This window comes from Somniosus microcephalus, chromosome 30 (genome assembly GCF_052327205.1).
Source record: "Somniosus microcephalus isolate GS21.2 chromosome 30, FLI_Smic_1.0, whole genome shotgun sequence".
Lineage (NCBI taxonomy): Eukaryota > Metazoa > Chordata > Chondrichthyes > Squaliformes > Somniosidae > Somniosus > Somniosus microcephalus.
In genome coordinates this window covers 36,150,346-36,168,276 of record NC_141016.1, presented here as the reverse complement: position 1 = coordinate 36,168,276, position 17,931 = coordinate 36,150,346, and the positions used below count along the sequence as shown (strand labels likewise).

General features: G+C 44.6%; 1 pseudogene; it reads right to left on the bottom strand.

Annotated features, from left to right (window-relative positions):
- Window positions 1-1,115: 1,115 nt before the first annotated feature.
- LOC147098136 (scavenger receptor cysteine-rich domain-containing protein DMBT1-like) overlaps window positions 1,116-17,931 on the bottom strand; it is a 210,767-nt pseudogene continuing 193,951 nt past the window's right edge.

Below are 17,931 nucleotides of genomic sequence, written 5' to 3'. Positions count from 1 at the left end.
GCTGGCGGACACTGCACGGTACAGTCGTTTTGCTGATTGAGTGACCATTGCTCACTGCGTCTGAATAACTGAAGTATTTAGCTTTTAGAATTAAAGTCCAATAACAGTGGCCGTGGAACTCTGATCAGATTCTCCGGGTCTCCCGCCATACGCCGAATTCCCAGGGGCAGGTGTCGTGCAGTAAAACAATATTCTGCTGTATCTAGGAATTTGTGTGTGTTTACTCATGGGACATAATAAAAACATGAACATCGACAAAGGCACAAATTTCAAACATAATATTTATAAAATGCATTTTATATTTTTAAACGCTATATACATCACTTGACCCCCCTGCAGGTTGAGAACCATCTTAAATAGAGGATGAAAAAGTGAAGCGGTTACAAAATGAAGTTCATATAAAATCTTCAACAATAAACATAGGTTCTTAATCTCTGTTACAGAGTTGATTAATCCACGCAGAGCAGTGTCTTACAGTATTAATATAGACAGAGCAATGATCCGAATACATTCTTTGTTTTATAATTTTAATTAAGCAGAATGCAGCCAAAATATAAAGAAGAGCTAAATCTATTTATTTCAAAACAAATTAACATGGCGATTGATAAACTAAAGTGTTGTTTATATCGTGAAGAGAAGCACATTCAGCATGTACACACTGTTGGAAAAGTTAATGTATATTCTCTCAGATTTCACACACAATATTTTCCGCTACTCTGTGACACGCCCCGGGACATCGCATCCGGGATTTTCCGCTGACTTTTACCTGAAAGGAAAAAACAAACAGCTTGAGAGAGAGAGAGAGAGGATTAAACAATTCACCAACACAATATACAATCAAATGGAGTCTTTTTCACTACTCACAATATTCTCCCTGATATGTCACTTCTATTTGACTTTTATTTAACTAATAAATAAACATAATCTCTCTGATAGTTTCAATATAGTTTGCCGTTAAAGACACTCCCCACAATCACAGAATTGAATTAATTACAGCCAGTATAATGGGGTGTTTATTTCCACAGTAAATACACAGCATGTTCTCTCTGCTAGTTTCAGTGTCACTACCGGTTGAACACACTGCCCATTGTCACACAGTAGAATCCACCCGGGACTGGACATTCCCCAGCACTGGGGCACAAACAATGCAGCAGATAATAAAACATTGCTCTTACCGGCTTGACGTAGATGTAACATTTTGAGCCACACAGTCACTGCCCATCGGTGGCGGAATGTCCGGGGTTGTGAACGTGTCACAGTGAACATGGTCATTGTTACCAGGAGTGGAAGGAACCGGTAAACCGGGATCAGTGCGGGTCTGAGAGCTGTACACTGTGGGAGAGACAGATTATGGGTTAATGATGGCGGTAAAACCCGCATCAGTGTGGGTCACATATATCTGTCAATTTGGTGAAGGGGCTGGACTTTGTTGGTCTGTGAGTGGAAGAGAATTGTTTTCTACCCACACCCCCGTGCTGGGTTTTACCGCTGGGTGACAGCAGACGAGGTGCATCTAATATCCGAGAATCGGGCGGTTCAGTTTGAGCATTGGAATGATTCCTGGTGCGAGTATTAACAAGGAAGATAATCCACACTGAACAGCATCAGGATCTCTTTTCTAGGACATCTCTTTTCTAGAACACTTCATTTCCTGTAATCACAGCATGGACTTAAATCAGCCAACTCCCTGTGTCACCGCCGATTGAAAGGAATTTAAAACAGCGCCAGCCCATTCCTACACAGAGGGCTGTTGACTGCGGGAATGTCAGAGATGTAACTCACCGAGAGTGGAGAGATCACCGCCGGCACTTCTGAGTGTGAGGAGATCATCAGGACCACCGTCCAGCAGAAAGTGACCGCCCTGAGTGTCAGTGACTCCAGTCTCGACATCGTCATAATCGCCCGGAACCAGACCTGGGAGGAAATAGAGATTTCCACTGAAACCAAATGCCAGCACTGAGTGCTCAGAATGATATTATTATAAATCAATCTACCCGGGCCTTGCAGGGCGGGAGAGTGGACCAATGTGGTCTTCGGGTGAAGTGGGCTTATCTGGGGCAATGATTGGACTGTGTCGTGTCGAGGCAGTTTAGTCTCCGTTTTAAAGTCACACATTTCCCACTGAATCACCCACCCAACCTACACATACATTTCACATTTCACGGCCCATAGAGCCGTGTGAGGAAACACAATGAACTGAATGTTTCCTTCCATTATATCATTGGGGGAAGTCGATAAGATGTTATTTCAAATCAAAAGTATTTCCACAATATTTTGTAATTAAAATCACTGTCCAGTACTACGGATCCTTGGCAGTCTCATTTTTCGGCGAGTAAGTTCTGATGTCTTTAGTTGTTGGTTTACGTGGTAGAGAGCTTGAAATCGAAAATAAGATTATAGGAAGTAAAAATGTACCCACCCTGAAGACTGGAGGAGTTCCTTTCAGGTATTTCTGAACCCGGATCATTGTCACCCAAAATGTCACTGGTGTAATATCCGATCTGATTGAGGGAGTCAATGGAACCCGAAACTGTCAAACACAAAAAATGGATGGTTATTGGAGAGATTGATTAGCACATAGGAGCAGACAACAAAATACCTTCATCGTCCCTGTTACAATATCCTGGAATTTGGTAACTGACACCATTGTGGGCGATCATTCACTACAAGGACTGTAGTGGTTCAGAGGAAGGCCCACCACTACCTTATCAGGGCAACTAGAGATGGAACATAAATGTCGGCCCTCCCAGCAGTCAGACACAATAAGGTACAGTCCATTAGTACAGGTAAGACCTCCGGTATCAGAGCAGAGAAAATAGTGTATAACACAGTCGGTTAGTACAGAGAGAGTGAGCGGGGTTTCCTGATCATGATCCACCTTGAATACGACAGCGACACACCCAGCCCAGTCGACCCTGCAAAGTCCTCCTCATTAACATCTGCGGACTTGTTCCAAAATTGGGCGAGCTGTCCCTCAGACTAGCAAGCAACAGCCTGACATAGTGATACTCACAGAATCATACCTTTAAGCCAATGTCCCAGACTCCACCATCACCATCCCTGGGTATGTCCTGTCCCACCGGCAGGATAGACCCACCAGAGGTGGCGGTACAGTGCTATACATTCTGGAGGGAGTGGTAATGGGAGTGCTGAACATTGACTCCAGAACCATGAAGTCTTATGGCTTCAGGTCGAGCTGGGCAAGGAAACCAGCTGATGATTACCACATACCACCCTCCCTCAGCTGCTGAATCAGTACTCCTCCATGTTGAACACCACTTGGAAGAAGCACTGAAGGCAGCAAGGTTACAGAACTTACAGAATCAATGGTTCAGATCAAAGCTCTGCAGTCGTGCCACATCCAGTAGTGAATGTTGGCGGATAATGAAATATCTAATGGGAGGACGAGGCTTCATCAATATCCCCATCCCCAATGATGGCGGAGCTTAGCACGTGAGTGAAAAATACAAGGCTGCAATGTTTGCAACCATCTTCAGCCGGAAGTGCCGAGTGGATGATCCATATCGGCCTCCTCCTCAGGTCTCCAATATCACAGAAGTCAGTCTTCAGCCAATTCAATTCACTCCACGTGATATCAAGAAATGGCTGAATGCACTGGATACAGCAAAGGCTATGGGCTCTGACAACTTGCCAGCTGAAGACCTGTGCTCCAGAACCAGCCGCACCTCTAGCCAAGCTGTCCCAGTTCAGTTACAACACTGGCATTTACCCGACAATGTAGAATCTGCCCAGGTATGAACCGTTCACAAAAAGCAGGACAAATCCAATCCGGCCAATTACCGCCCCATCAGTCTATTCTCAATCACCAGCAAAGTAATGGAAGGTGTCACCATTGACCAGTCACATAAATACTATGGCTGGAAGAGCAGATCAGAGGCTGGTACTTCTGTGGCGATTGTCTCATTTCCTGACTCCTGAAAGCCTTTCCACCATCTACAAGGCACAAGTCAGGAGTTTGATGGAATTCTCTCCGCTTGCCAGGATAAGTGCAGCTCCTGCAACACTCTAAGATACACACCATCGAGGATAATGCAACCGCTTGGTTGGCACCCCATCCAAAATCTTAAATATTCACTCCCTCCAACACGAGCGTACCGTGGCTGCAGTGTGTACCATCTACAAGATGCACTGCAACAACTTGCCAACGCTTCTTCAGCAGCACCTCCCAAACCTGCAACCTCTACCACCTAGAAGGACAAGGGCAGCAGGCAGCTGGGACCACCATCAACTGCAAGTTCCCCTCTAAGTTGCACACCATTCGGACATGGAAATATATCAACATTCCTTCATCGTCGTTGGGTCAAACTCCTGGAACTCCCTCCGTAACTGCACTGTGGGAGTACCTTCACCACAGGGACTCCAGCGGTTCAAGAAGGCATCTCACCTCCACCTTCTCAAGAGCAATTAGGGATGGGCAATAAATGCTGGCCTTGCCAGCCAATCCAGGAATGAAAAAAAATTCCATTAGACCATTGGGGGAAATTAACATGATTTTGTTTCAAATCCAAATTATTTCTACAATATTTTGTAACTAAAACCACTGTCCGGTACTACGGGTTCTTGGCAGTGTCATTCATCGGCAAGTAAGCTCTGTTATCTTTAGTTGTTGGTTTTAGGTAGTAGAAAGTGTGAAGTCCAAAAAAGCGATTGTAGGAAGTAAAAATGTACCCACCCTGAATACTGGAGGAGTTCCTTTCAGGATTTTCTGATCCCGGGTCAGTGTCACCCAAAATGTTACTGGTGTAATATTCAATCTGATTGAGCGAGTCAATGGAAGCAAAAACTGTCAAACACAGAATATGGATGGTTATTGGAGAGGTTGTTCAGGACATCGGAGCAGACAACATAATGGCCCGGATTTTCCAGGGCCTATGATCGCATGCACACAACATACATGGTCATAAGTTTCCCACAAGTTCCGTGTTTCCACATGTGATGCACATGCACAAAAACACAGAACTTGCAATCTGTCAGGATTCTGTTTGACAGATCATGCTCATCCGCAGGAAATGGACATTCGCTGGCGCCGGGTTCAGTTATATGCCCAACTACTGCCCAGCGAATGCCCACACAACCCTTACACCTGGTACAAGCAGGAGTAATGCCTTCTTGTACCAGTGTAAGCATTTAAATACATAGAAAAATATATTTATTTAAATGATTTAAGCATATAAACAGCTTTAAATTTAGTTTACGTTATTTTATGCGCCTTGAAAAAAGTTTACATTTATTATTCAAAAATTAAATTTTCGTTTTAAATGTTTAATTCAATTTTATTTTAATGAATTTTGACCATGTGATGATTTACTTTTATTGCAGGTTTGTTAAAATGTATTATTTAGGGGATTCCTATTATACTTATGTGGATTGCGTATGTAAATATTTATCCTCAATCAACATAACAAGGACAGATTTTTCAGTCATTATCACATTGCTGTTTGTGGGAGCTTGCTGTGCGCAACTTGGCTGCCGCATTTCTCACATTACAACAGTAACTGCACTCCAAAAGTACTTCAGTCCGGTTGTCGTGAAAGGCGCTATATAAATACAAGCCTTCACAGAAATCACAGAAACCCCACAGTGCAGATAGAGGCCATTTCGGCCCATCGAGCCTGCACTGACACATATCCCACCCGATCCCCGTAACCCCTACACCAACACATATCCCACCCTATCCCTGTAACCCCACGTATTTAATTCCCCTAACACTAAGGGTCAATTTATCATAGCCAATCAACCTAACCTGCACATCTTTGGACTGTGGGAGGAAACCGGAGCACCCGGAGAAAACCCACGCAAACACGGGGAGAATGTGCAAACTCCACACAGACAGTCGCCCGAGGCCGGATTCGAACCCGGGTCTCTGGCGCTGTGAGGCAACAGTGCTAACCACTATGCCACCATGAGCATAATGAGAATCCCCATTTGATTTGTTGGGTTGGCCCATGTGATCCCAGGGATGCTTGCGCACCGCATGTGCTCATGAGATACGTGGGCCTTGACAAAGGCATATGCCTGGAGGCCCAGGAGCACAAGTGTCCGAAGGTCCAGAGGCACCAGGTAGGTGTGGAGTTTACTTGTGGTTCAGAGGCATTCGCCCGCGGGAAGCCTCCGACCGCAATTTCCGGCCCAGTAGCTTCATCGTCCCTGTGACAATGTGCTGGAATTAGGTAACTGACACCATTGTTGGAGATTATTAACCACAAGGACTGCAGTGGTTTAGGAGGAGGGCCCATCACCACCTTATCAGTACAACTAAGGATGGACCATAAATGACGGCCTCCCAGCGGTCAGACACAATAATATACAGTACAGCCTATGAGTACAGGCAATATCTCGGATATCAGAGCAGAGAAAATAGTGTATAGCATAGTTGTTTAGTACAGAGCGAGTGAGCGGTGTTTCCTGATCATGATCCCTCCAGCCTTCCACCGTCTCTTTCATTTTCAGAGACTCTAAAACCGCCGGCGGTGACGGCACAAACTGACCCCCCACCCCCGCCCCACACATGGGTCAGAAAATAGTGCAAGGAGGACAATATCCGAATCCTTCATCCATCTGTTTTTAAAGGAATGATTTATGTTAACGGTTAAATCCCTCCCTAAAAATAGCCCATACAAAGGTTTCATCGATTCGATAAGCGTTATTGCTATAATATCCTGAAGCACAATGTGTAAATTAATGTTAAATATCAGAATACAATCTATTAGAATAAGTCGGATAGAAACAATCAATCACAGGTTAGGATTTCCTGCGAGGAACGTGTTCCAGATACAGGAATCCAGTCACCGATAGAAATGGAATCTGGGACAATGCGACTGTCGAATCATAAAAGCAGCGAGTTTTTATTGGATTGCTTAAAGGGAATAAAATGAAATGTTCGTGACAGAGACTCCAAGGTCAGCTAACACAGGAAATGATGGCCTTGATATTCCGCGGCCAATGACGGTGTACACACCATCCATCGTAAGTTTCCTGCAAGTTCAGGGTTCCGCGTGTAATGCCCGACAACCCAGAACTTGCAATCTGTCCAGATTCTGTTTAACCGATCGTTCGAATCCGCAGCAAATTGACATTCACTGGTGCAGAATTGGATTATTTGCCGAAGTACTGCCCAGCGAATGGCCACGAAACCCTTAGACCGGGTAAACGCAGCGGTAAGACCTTCTTTTACCAGCATAAGGGTTTAAATAATTCTTGAAATACATTTCTTAGAGTGATGTATATATTTTAATTTATTTCAGGTAATGTTTTGCACCTTTAAAAATGTTTATATTTATTCTACAAGAAAAATTGTTTTAAATGTTTAATTAAATTGTGTTTTAACTAATTTGGAACCTGTGATTATTTATTTTTATTTAAGTGGTGTGAAACTGCGCTTTCAATTTGCGGTCGGGGGCTTCCCGCGGGTGAATGCCTCCGAACCGCAAGAATAGTGCGAACCGACCTGATGGTCTCGGAGGTTCGGACACTTGTGGTCCTGGGCCTCTCCGCGCACACCCAGGGCGCACGTGGCTCACAAGCACCTCTCGGATCACGTGGGCCAGCCCAACCAATCATAAAGGGGAATCGCCACTATGCTAATGTGTTCACGGACGGAATCCCCATAATCATGAATAGGAATCCACTAAAAAAGACAATTGCACACCAGTTAAATAAAAACAAATCATTTCACATTCAAAATTAATTAAAATACCATGTAATTAAACATTTAAAGCCAAAGCTTAATTTTTTGAACTATAAATGTAAACTTTTTAAGGGGCTAAAAATAACCTAAACTAATTTTAAAGTTTTATTATGTTTAAATAATTTTTAAAACTATTTTAATATTTATTTAATGTCTTACTCTTAAAAAGAAGTCCTTACCCCTGCTTTTACCAGGTGTAAAAGTTTCACGGGCATTCGCTGGGCAGTATTTGGTTAAATAGCCCAGCTCTCCGCCAGCTTTGTGTCCATTTCCCGGGATGCGGTGGATCTGTCGAGCTGAAACTTGAAAGATCGCAAGTTCCGAATTTTTGCGCATGGTGGAAACCCGGAAGTTGTGGGGCACGAATGGCTGCGTACACACCACGTACTCGGTCATCCGGCCCAGAAAATCTGGGCCATTATGATTAAGGCGATTCTATACTTAAATGGAATCCCCATAAGCAAATTAGGAATCCCCCTTTGTGATTGGTTGGACTGGCCCGCTGCTTGTTAACCGGTTGCGCCCCTGGGATACGGGGCCTTTACCCAGGCGGACACCTACAGGCCCAGGAGTGGAACAGACCAAGGATCTGGAGGCAGCAGGGAGCTGCGTCCTTTTCTTGCGGTTCAGATGCGTTCGTCTACAGCAAGCATCCGACCGCAACGTCGAGGCCAATGGGCCGTATTTAGCGATCGGAGGCTTCCCGCGTGCGGAGACCTTTGATCTGGAAAAAATCTACGCACTTACCTGAGGGTTCCTGAGGTGCGTATAATTCCGCTCCTGGGCGTTTCCAACTCCAAGTACACAGGGCCCAGGTATCCCAGAGACACAAGAGTCCCTGGGATCAAGTGGGCCATGGGGAGCCAATCAAAGAAGGGAATCTCCCTTCATGCACTTGACAGACGGACCTGTCAAATATATGAATGGAGATCACCCCAAAAACACTGTAAAACTTTAAATAAATTTTTAAAAAACTTCACCTTTTTTAAATTAGTTCAAATTTCAATAAATTTAATATTTTAAACAAAAATGTAATTTTTTGAAAAAATAATTAAAGCTTTTTACGGAGCTTAAAATAAACTTACCTTTTTTAAACGAATTTTTAAATGATAAATGGGTGAAAATATTTTTTGTTACTTTTTTCAACTCATCCTGGTAAAAGCAGGCCTTACACAGCGCGTACACACAATTGGGATCGGAATATTCGGCCCAATATTTAAAGGGAAGACAATAAGTGAAGGAATGAAGATGGTTTCAATCGATCTGTGATTTCATGTCATGTTTGAGTGAATATAAAATAAAAGAATACAATCAGCCGATGGGTTTATTATTCCTGGGCTCAGATATCTGAGGGAGTCCGTGTGGAGCCGGGTGGGAAATGGAAACAGCGTCTCTGCTCGCTATTTAGAAACAACCCAAAAACCCGTTCTTTGAACAATACCGACCAGTGGGAATCTTCCCCAAACCATTGCTGCTCTCACTATACACACGGACACAGAGACACTCTCACTGTGACAGGACTCCTTCACATGGGGACAGTGAGCGGACTGCTGATCGTGTCCAGTCAGTGCATTGACCATTAAAAGGGGTATTTAAGGGGAGGCGATATTTGTCCAGTCAAGATTCGATATCAAACGGAAAATACAGACCTGAACCCTGGGTCTGAGCGGAATCCTCGCCGGGGGGAATATTCTCAATCTCTTCATAAATTGCTTGGTACAAACCAGCAGGTGACTCCCTGCCGCGAGTGACAGCACCTGTTGGAGGGAGGGCGGGGAGATTAACATGTTGATTCACTTCACGCGCGTTTCACAGGAATTCATCAGCGAATAAATCCAAATGACAGATATAGTGATAGTCAGTGGCCAGAATCAGTCAACATGGATGTGTAGGAGGTTAGTTGTGTGTGTGATTCCGTGTGTGTGTCTGTGTCTCTGTGCAGACACATGTTCACCTCCAGCAGATTGCGGCCAGTTGTATTGACCTCGGGAAGAGGGAATGAGGGGGTATCAGGAGAAATGAGCTCCAGTTGATCGCTCGCTTACGGGGCCACACGGGGAGTTCAGCTGAAGAGAATCTGGGTGAAGTTGACTGATCTCTGCGGACAGCATCAGTTTGAAAGCGCGAGTGAGGAGCTGATGGTTCTTTGGCATGTCCCGTCAGTGTGAGAGGAGCCTTGCTGTGTACACGGAGCAGGAATGTGTTGGGTGGGTGAGATATGAGTGGAATAGTTGTGTTGGGAGGTAGAATCATCAGCGGAGAATGCAGAAAGGCCTTTAAAACTGTCATCTCTCAAAATGGTGGGCAGAACGCGGTCAGAGAGTTCGAGATTGGGCAACCGGACCCAGAAACTGAAAGGGTGGAATGGATACCCAATGGATAAAGGAAGAATAACAGAAAATAAGTGAAAGCACAGCCCAAACAGTTCAATTAAACTTTCTGTTCCACTGTTGCAGCAAGTAACTTCTTCTGGAATCTCATGTACCGGCTGATGAACTGGGACAGTGAATGTGGACACTTTAAATAACTCTCCATTTTAAGTGTCCCATTTTACTAATTCGGGCAGCACATTGAATGGAACAATTCGCCAAAAGCGGATTCAGATTTATTTCTAACAAGATCACGTGACACTCAAAAACAACAACTACTTGTATTTATGAAGTGCCCTTAAGGTAGTAAAACGTTCTGAGGCGCTTCACATGAGTATTTTAAGACAACAAATTTGGTACTGAGACACATAAAGATAAATTTTAGGACAGGTGACCAAAAGCTTGGTCAAAGAGGTAGGTTTTAACGAACGTCTTAAAGGATGAAAGAGAGATGGAGAGGTTTAGGGTGGGATTTCCAGAGTTGAGGGCCTCGGCATCAGACTGCACGGCCAGCAATCGTTGAGCGATTGCAGTCAGGGATTCTCAAAAGTGTAGAATTAGAGGAGTTCAGATATCTGGGTGGTGGGGGGGAGTTGTGGGGCAGGAGGAGATTACAGAGTCAGGGACCGGTGAGGCCATGGAGGGATTTGAAAACAAGGATAAGAATTTTTAAATCCAGGCATCGTTTAACCGGGAGCCAATGTACGTCATATGGAAAAGTGCAATGAACTGCAGACTCGCCAGGATATGAAGCGATGTGAGATCAAGTGTTAGTTCAGCGGTAAGATTTGAGCCTCACCTCTTCGTGTTGACTTTCTCTGTATTACCGCCATCAGTGCGATCAACTCACAGATTAGAAGGACTCCGAGGGTTATGCAGATGGCAACAGGGATGGAGATGGTTTTACCTCCCTGTCCTTAATCACAAGATTACAGAAAGATTTAACACAGACACAGTCCGCCTTGTATTTTTTAAAAATGTTCCAGTCAATTTAAAACTGCTCACGTTAACTTCAGAAATTAACAAACCAAGAAAATGTCAATAACACCAATACCACTAATATGAACGCTAACATTAATAAAAATAATAGTACTAATAATGATAAGTACCTGCAGGTGTGAACGGAGAAGCAGTAGGAGGCAAATCGAGTTCTGTGGAACATATTGCACAAACATTTCAGCAACTTCAAACATTAAGATTTTGCATTGTAAATATAAAGTTTGTTCTTATTTTCCTAAATCCATGAGTCATATTCACAGAACGAGGAAACCCCCTGCGACCCTTACCGGAACAAATCACACTGGCATCTTCCTTGTGATCACAGTCATGTTGACCTGGTGGTGAGGAACGACAGTCGGACAGAAGGGATTCACTTCCGGTGCACTTCACCTCATCCAGCCAGATAAGACCGGCACCCTGGGCAATTGCGGCCCCTCCTGCGGCCAATAGAGCGGGGCCGCAACCCAGCTGTCTGCAGACAACATTGGCATCGGCCATATCCCAGGAGTCATCACACACCATGCCCCAGCTGTTATTGGACAATATCTCCACTCTCCCGGAGCAGTTGGTGTTGCCTCCAACCAGGCGCAACGGTTGTCCCGAGTCTATCAAAGGGAATCATTTATTGTTATTTATTTAGTACAAGCCTGGAATACAGATCAGATAGTTGGTATAATGAAGAGGTTGAAGCACCTGGTGAATGTTCATGTTTAGACCCAGATTCTCGATCGCAGACCCTTGAACTGTGGGATCTCTCCTGCACTTTGGCTTCTGTTAAGAGGAGAAATATGCTGACTGTATTGGACATCAATGTTTGAAATAACACCCGCACATTGAGAGGTTCCTTGTGTTACCTGAACAAGCAACACCTGCATCCTCCCCGTGATGACAGTTGTGTTCACCCCACGGGTCTGTCTGACACTGCCAAAGGAAGGATTCGTCCGAATCACACTCCATCTCATCGAGCCAAACGGGTCCGGATCCCGCTCCGAATAACCGAGTGTGATACTCAATAGATATGAGGGGGCCGCACTGTAACTGTTTACAGATCACTTCTGCATCATGTCGATCCAGTTTCTCCGAGCACACTGTTCCCCAGGTCCCATTGTAGAACACTTCCACTCTTCCTTCACAGCGATGCTTTCCTTTCACCAGTCTCAGCTCCTTGTGCTCTGTCAATGAAGCAAGAAATATCCAGGTGGTTCAATTGATAACTTGCTGTGTGTTCATACTGCACAAAACATGTTGCACCGGGTGTGTTCACTAGTGTCGATAATTATTCAGAAATTTAATAGAAATACAGCTGGAAATCGAACATTAAACAAACAATAAAAATAGAACATGCTGGAAATACTCAGCAGGTCAGTCCGCATCTGTTGAGATAGAAACAGACTTAACGATTCAAGACGGTGACCCTTCGTCAGAACTGGAAAAAGTTGGAGATGGAAAAGGTTTTTAAGGAAGTACAGGAGGGGGAAATTGGGGACGGCAGGAACAAAAGGGAAGGCTTGTGATAGGATGGAAGGCAGGACAGATTAAGAGACAAAATGGATGATAGTGCAAGGCAAAAGGAGATGGTAATGGGACAAAAGAAACAAAATATTTGCCTGGAGCAGGTGTTAATGGGAATAGCAGCATCATCAGCAATAGCTACTGCACGAAAGCATTTGGGCAGAGGTTATGATCTGATATTGTTGAACACAATGTTGAGTCCAGAAGGCTGTAAAGTTCCTTATTGAAAGATGAGGTGCTTTTCTTCGAGCTTACGTTGAGCTTCATTGACCAGTGTAGGAGTTTGAGGACAGAGAGGTCAGAGTGGGATTGGGGCATAGAATAAATATCACAGGTAAGTGGAAGCTTGGTGTCAGCTTGCAGACTGAACGGAGGGGTTCCACAAAGCGGTCACCAATCTGCGTTTGACCTCCCCTATGTGAGGAGACTGCATCTTGAGCAGCGAATACAGTGTACTAAATTGAAAGAAGTACAAGTAAATTTCTGTTTCACCTGGAAGGTGTATTTGGAGCCCTGGACGGTGGGAAGGGAGGAGTGAAAAGGGCTGCTGTTGCTTCTCCTGCACTTCGATGTGAAAGAGTTGTGGGAAGGGGAGGGGGTGTTGGGGTGATTGAGGATTGGACCAGAGTGTCATGGAATGAACGGTCCATTCAGAATGCTGAAAGGGGAGGGGAAGATGTGTTTGTTGGTGGAATCATGCTGGAAATGGCCGAAATTGTGGAGGTTGCTCTGTGAATGTGGAGGCTGGTGGGTTCGAAGGTAAAGGCAAGGGGAAGCTATCGTGGTTCTGCAAGGGTGGAATGGGATGAGCGCAGAGATACGGGCAATGGAAAGGACACTTTGAGGGCACTTTCAACCATGGTGGAGGGGAGTCCTCGGTTGAGGAAAAATGAAGACATTTCAGAAAAACTAGGATGGAAGGTGGCATCAGCAGAACAGATGTGACGGAGATGGTGAAGCTGGGAGAATGGAATAGAATACTTACAGGAAGCAGCCTGGGAGGAAGTGAAGTGAAGTTAGCTGTGGGAGTTAGTGGGCTTATAGTGGATATTGGTCAATAGCTTTTCCCCAGAAATGGAGAGAGAGTTCTTGAGGAAGGGAAGGGAAGAGTCGCAGATGGACCATGTGAAGGCCCGGGAAGGATGGAAATTGTAAGTAAAGTTGATGAAATTTTCCAGTTCAGCACCAAAGGGGGAAATGGCATCAATACAGTCATCAATGTACCGGAAACAGACGTGAGGGAGAAGGCCTGAGTAGGAAAGAAACAAAGAATGTTTCACATATCCCACGAAAAATCAAGTACAGCTAGGACACATATGGCTTCCCACAGCAGAATCGTCTATTTGGAGCAAGTGAGTGGAGTCAAACGAGTTATTTTTCAATGTGAGAACAATTTCAGTCAGGCAGGGGAGAATGGTGGAGGATGAGGATTGGTTGACCCACTATTCAGGAAAGAAGTGGAGAATCTTCAGGCCGGCCTGGTGGGGGATGGGGTGTAGACGGATTGGACGTCCATGGTGAAAAGGAGATGGTTAGTGCCAGGAAACTGGAAACGGTTCAAGTAATGGAGGGCGTCAGAAGATTCATGGATACAGGTGTGAAGAGCCTGGATTAGTTGAGAAAAAAGCGTCGAGATAGGAAGGAATCATTTCCGTGGGGCAAGAACAAGCTGAAACGTTGGGTGTACCAGAGCAGTCCTGTTGGTGGATCTTGAGATGGAGGTAGAATCGGGCTGTGTGAGGTTGGGGGATTATGACGTTGGAGACCATTGAGGGAAGAGGAGGCCATTGACCATCTTGAAAATGATGGGCTGATGTTCGGTGGTGGGGTCATGCTGCAGTGGGAGGTAGGAGGTGGTTTCAGAGAGTTAGCGTTCAGCCTCTGCAAGTTAGAGGTCAGTTCACCAATCAACAACAGCGCCACTCTTGTCAGCAGGTTTAATGACAATATTAGGAATTGATCCGAGAAAACGGATCGCCGCAAATTCAGTGGGAGGTAGATTAGAGTGAGTGAGTGGAGTAGAGAAATTGAAATGGCTGATGTCATGCCGGCAATTCCCAATGAAAATATCTAGAGCGTGTAAGAGTCTAGATGGAGGGATCCAGGTGGAACGAGAGTACTGAAGATGGAAGAAAGGATACTCTACGTGGGGGAAGATTCTGGCCAGAGAAGTGCGTATGGAGGTGAAGGTGATGGAAAAAGAGCTCAGCATTGTGCCGAGCTCGAAGTTCATTGAGATGGGGCATAAGTGGATGCTGATCTTACGGGGTCAGTGATGGATAGGTCAGACGGGATAGTGAAAACACAGCAAGGGATGAGATTGGAAGTTCAACGTTACCTCGAGGAACAGTTCCGTGTCTATCGATTAGACACTTTTCAGCCTTCTGGACTCAATACTGATTTGAAAAATTTCAGATAATAAATATACCTGAATATTATCAGACAGCGGGCATTGCTGATGATTCTGCTATTCCAATTTACACCTTCTCTAGGCCCATCTTTTGTTTCTTTATTGTCCCACTGTCGTGACCTTTTGCCTTGCACCATCATCCCTTTTGTCATTTAATTTTTCTTGACTTCCCGTTTGTTCTTTCCTCCCCTCCCCGCTTTCCTGACTCTGTAATTGCTTAAAAAACTGTTACATATTTTTCCAGTTCTGACGAAAGGTCATCGACATGAAACGTTTGAATTTTCACAGATGCTGCCTGACCTGTATAATATTTCCACGTTAATTGGTTTTTATTGCAGATTTCCTACATCCACAGTATTTTGCTTTTGTATATAATAAAGAATAGTCAGCACATAGAAATTTTAGAAAATAGGAGCAAGAGTAGGCCATTCGGCCCCTCGAGCCTGCTCTGCTATTCAATGAGATCATGGCTGATCATTCAAACTCAGTATCCTGTCCCTGCCTTCTCCCCATATCCCTTGATCCCTTTAACCTTAAGAAATATATCTATCTCCTTCTTGTATATATTTAATGAATTGGCCTCAACTGCCTTCTTTGGTAGAGAATTCTACAGGTTCACCATTCTCAGGGTGATGAAATTCCTCCTCATCTCTGTCCTAAATGGCTTTTCCCTTATCTTTAGATTGTGACCCCTGGTTCTGGACTCTCCCGCCATCCGGAACATCCTTCCTGCATCTAGTCTACCTAGTCCTGTTAGAATTTTATAAGCTTCAATGAGATCCCCTCTCAGTCTGCTAAACACCAGCGAGTATAAGCTCAATCGACGCAATCTCTCCTCATACGTCATTCCTGCCATCCCAGGTATCAGTCTGGTGAATCTTCGCTGCACTCCCTCCATGGCAAGAACATCCTTCCTCAGATAAGGCGACCAAAACTGCACACAATATTCAAGGTGGGGTCTCACCATGTCCCTGTACAACTACAGCAAGACATCATTGCTCCTGTACTCAAGCTCTCTCGCTACGAAGGCCAACATACCATTTGCCTCCTTAACCACCTGCTGCACCTGCATGCTTACCTTCAGCGACCGGTGCACAAGGACACCCAGGCCTCGTTGCACTTCTCCTTCTCCCAATCGATTGCCCGTCAGATAATAATCTGCCTTCCTGTTTTTGCCACCAAAGTGGATAACCTCGCATTTATCCACATTATACTGCATCTGCCCAATCACCCAACCTGTCCAAATCATACTGGAGTTTCTCGGCATCCTCCTCACAGCACACACGCCCAGCTAGCTGTGTGTCGTCTGCAAACTTGATTTCAAAGAGAAGTTCATGCTCTACCAAACTACTTGAATTATTTGAAGAAGTTGCAGAAAATGTACACAAGGTTAATGTGGTAGATGTAATATACATGGATTTTAAAATGGCCTTCCATAAGTTAACACTTCTTAGAATCATGACTGACGTCAGACGATGTGGAGTCAGAGGACAAGTAGCAGAATAGATAGCCAGCTGGCTACAAAGCAGAAAATAAAGAGTTGCGGTTAAAGGTAGTTATTCAGACTGGTGGAAGCTCAGAATTGGTGTTCCACAGGGATCGGTGCAGGGTCTGCTGCTGTTCATCATTTACATAAACGATTTGGACTTGGGATTTGGAAGTACAATTTAAAAATTTATGGAGGTCACCAAGTTGGGGCTGTAGTTAATGCCGTTCAACATATTACAAAAAGGATATACACGCACGGGAGAAAGTGCAAAAAATGATTTACAAGAATAAAGCCAGAACTCAAAGGTTAGAATTATCAAATAAGGCTGAACAGGTTGTGGCTCTTTTCTCTAGAAAAGAGAAGGCTGAAGGCTGTCTCGATAGAGATCTTTAAAATTATGAAGGGAATAGATAGGGTAGACATAGATAATATGTTTCCAATTGTGGGGAGTCCAAAACTAGGTGCAATAAATGTAAAATAGTCACTAATAAATCCAACAGGGAATTCAGGAGAAAGCTCATTACCCAGAGTGTGGTTAGAATGTGGAACTTGCTACCACATAGCGTAGTTGAGGCGAATAGCGTAGATGCCTTTAGGTGAAGCTAGATAAGTACACGAGGGAGAAATGAACAGAAGGATGTGCAGATAGAGTTAGATGAAGTACGGAGTGACGAGGCACGTGCGGAACATAAACATCACACACACCAGTTGGGTCAAATGGCCGGTTTCTGTGCTGTAGATTCTATGTAAACACTCCCGAGTAAAGCCTCGCATATAACCCTGCAGAAAATGAGCAGATAGAAAGCGCCCTTACCTGAACACACCACCCTCACATCTTCTTTATGAGCACAGTCGTGGTTTCCCCACGGTGCTGAGGGACATTCCCAGAGAAACGATTCGTTACCCGAACAGCGCAGTTCATCCAACCAAACCGGGCCTGAGCCTGGTCCACAAGCAGCAGGAAGTTCCATTTCCACCGCATTTCCGCAATCCAGCTGTTTGCAAACCACATCAGCGTCGGCCAGGTCCCAGGAATCGTCACAAACTGAGCCCCAGGTCCCACTGTAATAAACCTCCACTCGCCCAGCACATGGAATTCCACCGCCGGAGAACCTTAACTGCACGTGTCCTGTTAGAGAACAATGCAGGAGGATTATACTTCCAATATACATTTATCTAATCACTCAATCCAAACATTGCTGCTTCTGCAGTTTAATAAAAAAGTGCTTTTTATGTGTCTGTGACAGGTACATGATTTTATATCCCGGAACATCTCTCTGCACTTACATCTTACGTAGAATTATATAGAATGTACAGCACAGAGTCAGGCCATTCGGCCCAAATATCCAACCCGGCATTATGGTCCACACGTGCCTCCTCCCTCCCCCCTTCCTCTAATCCTTTCAGCATAACATTCTATTCATTTCTCCATCGTTAGATTTAT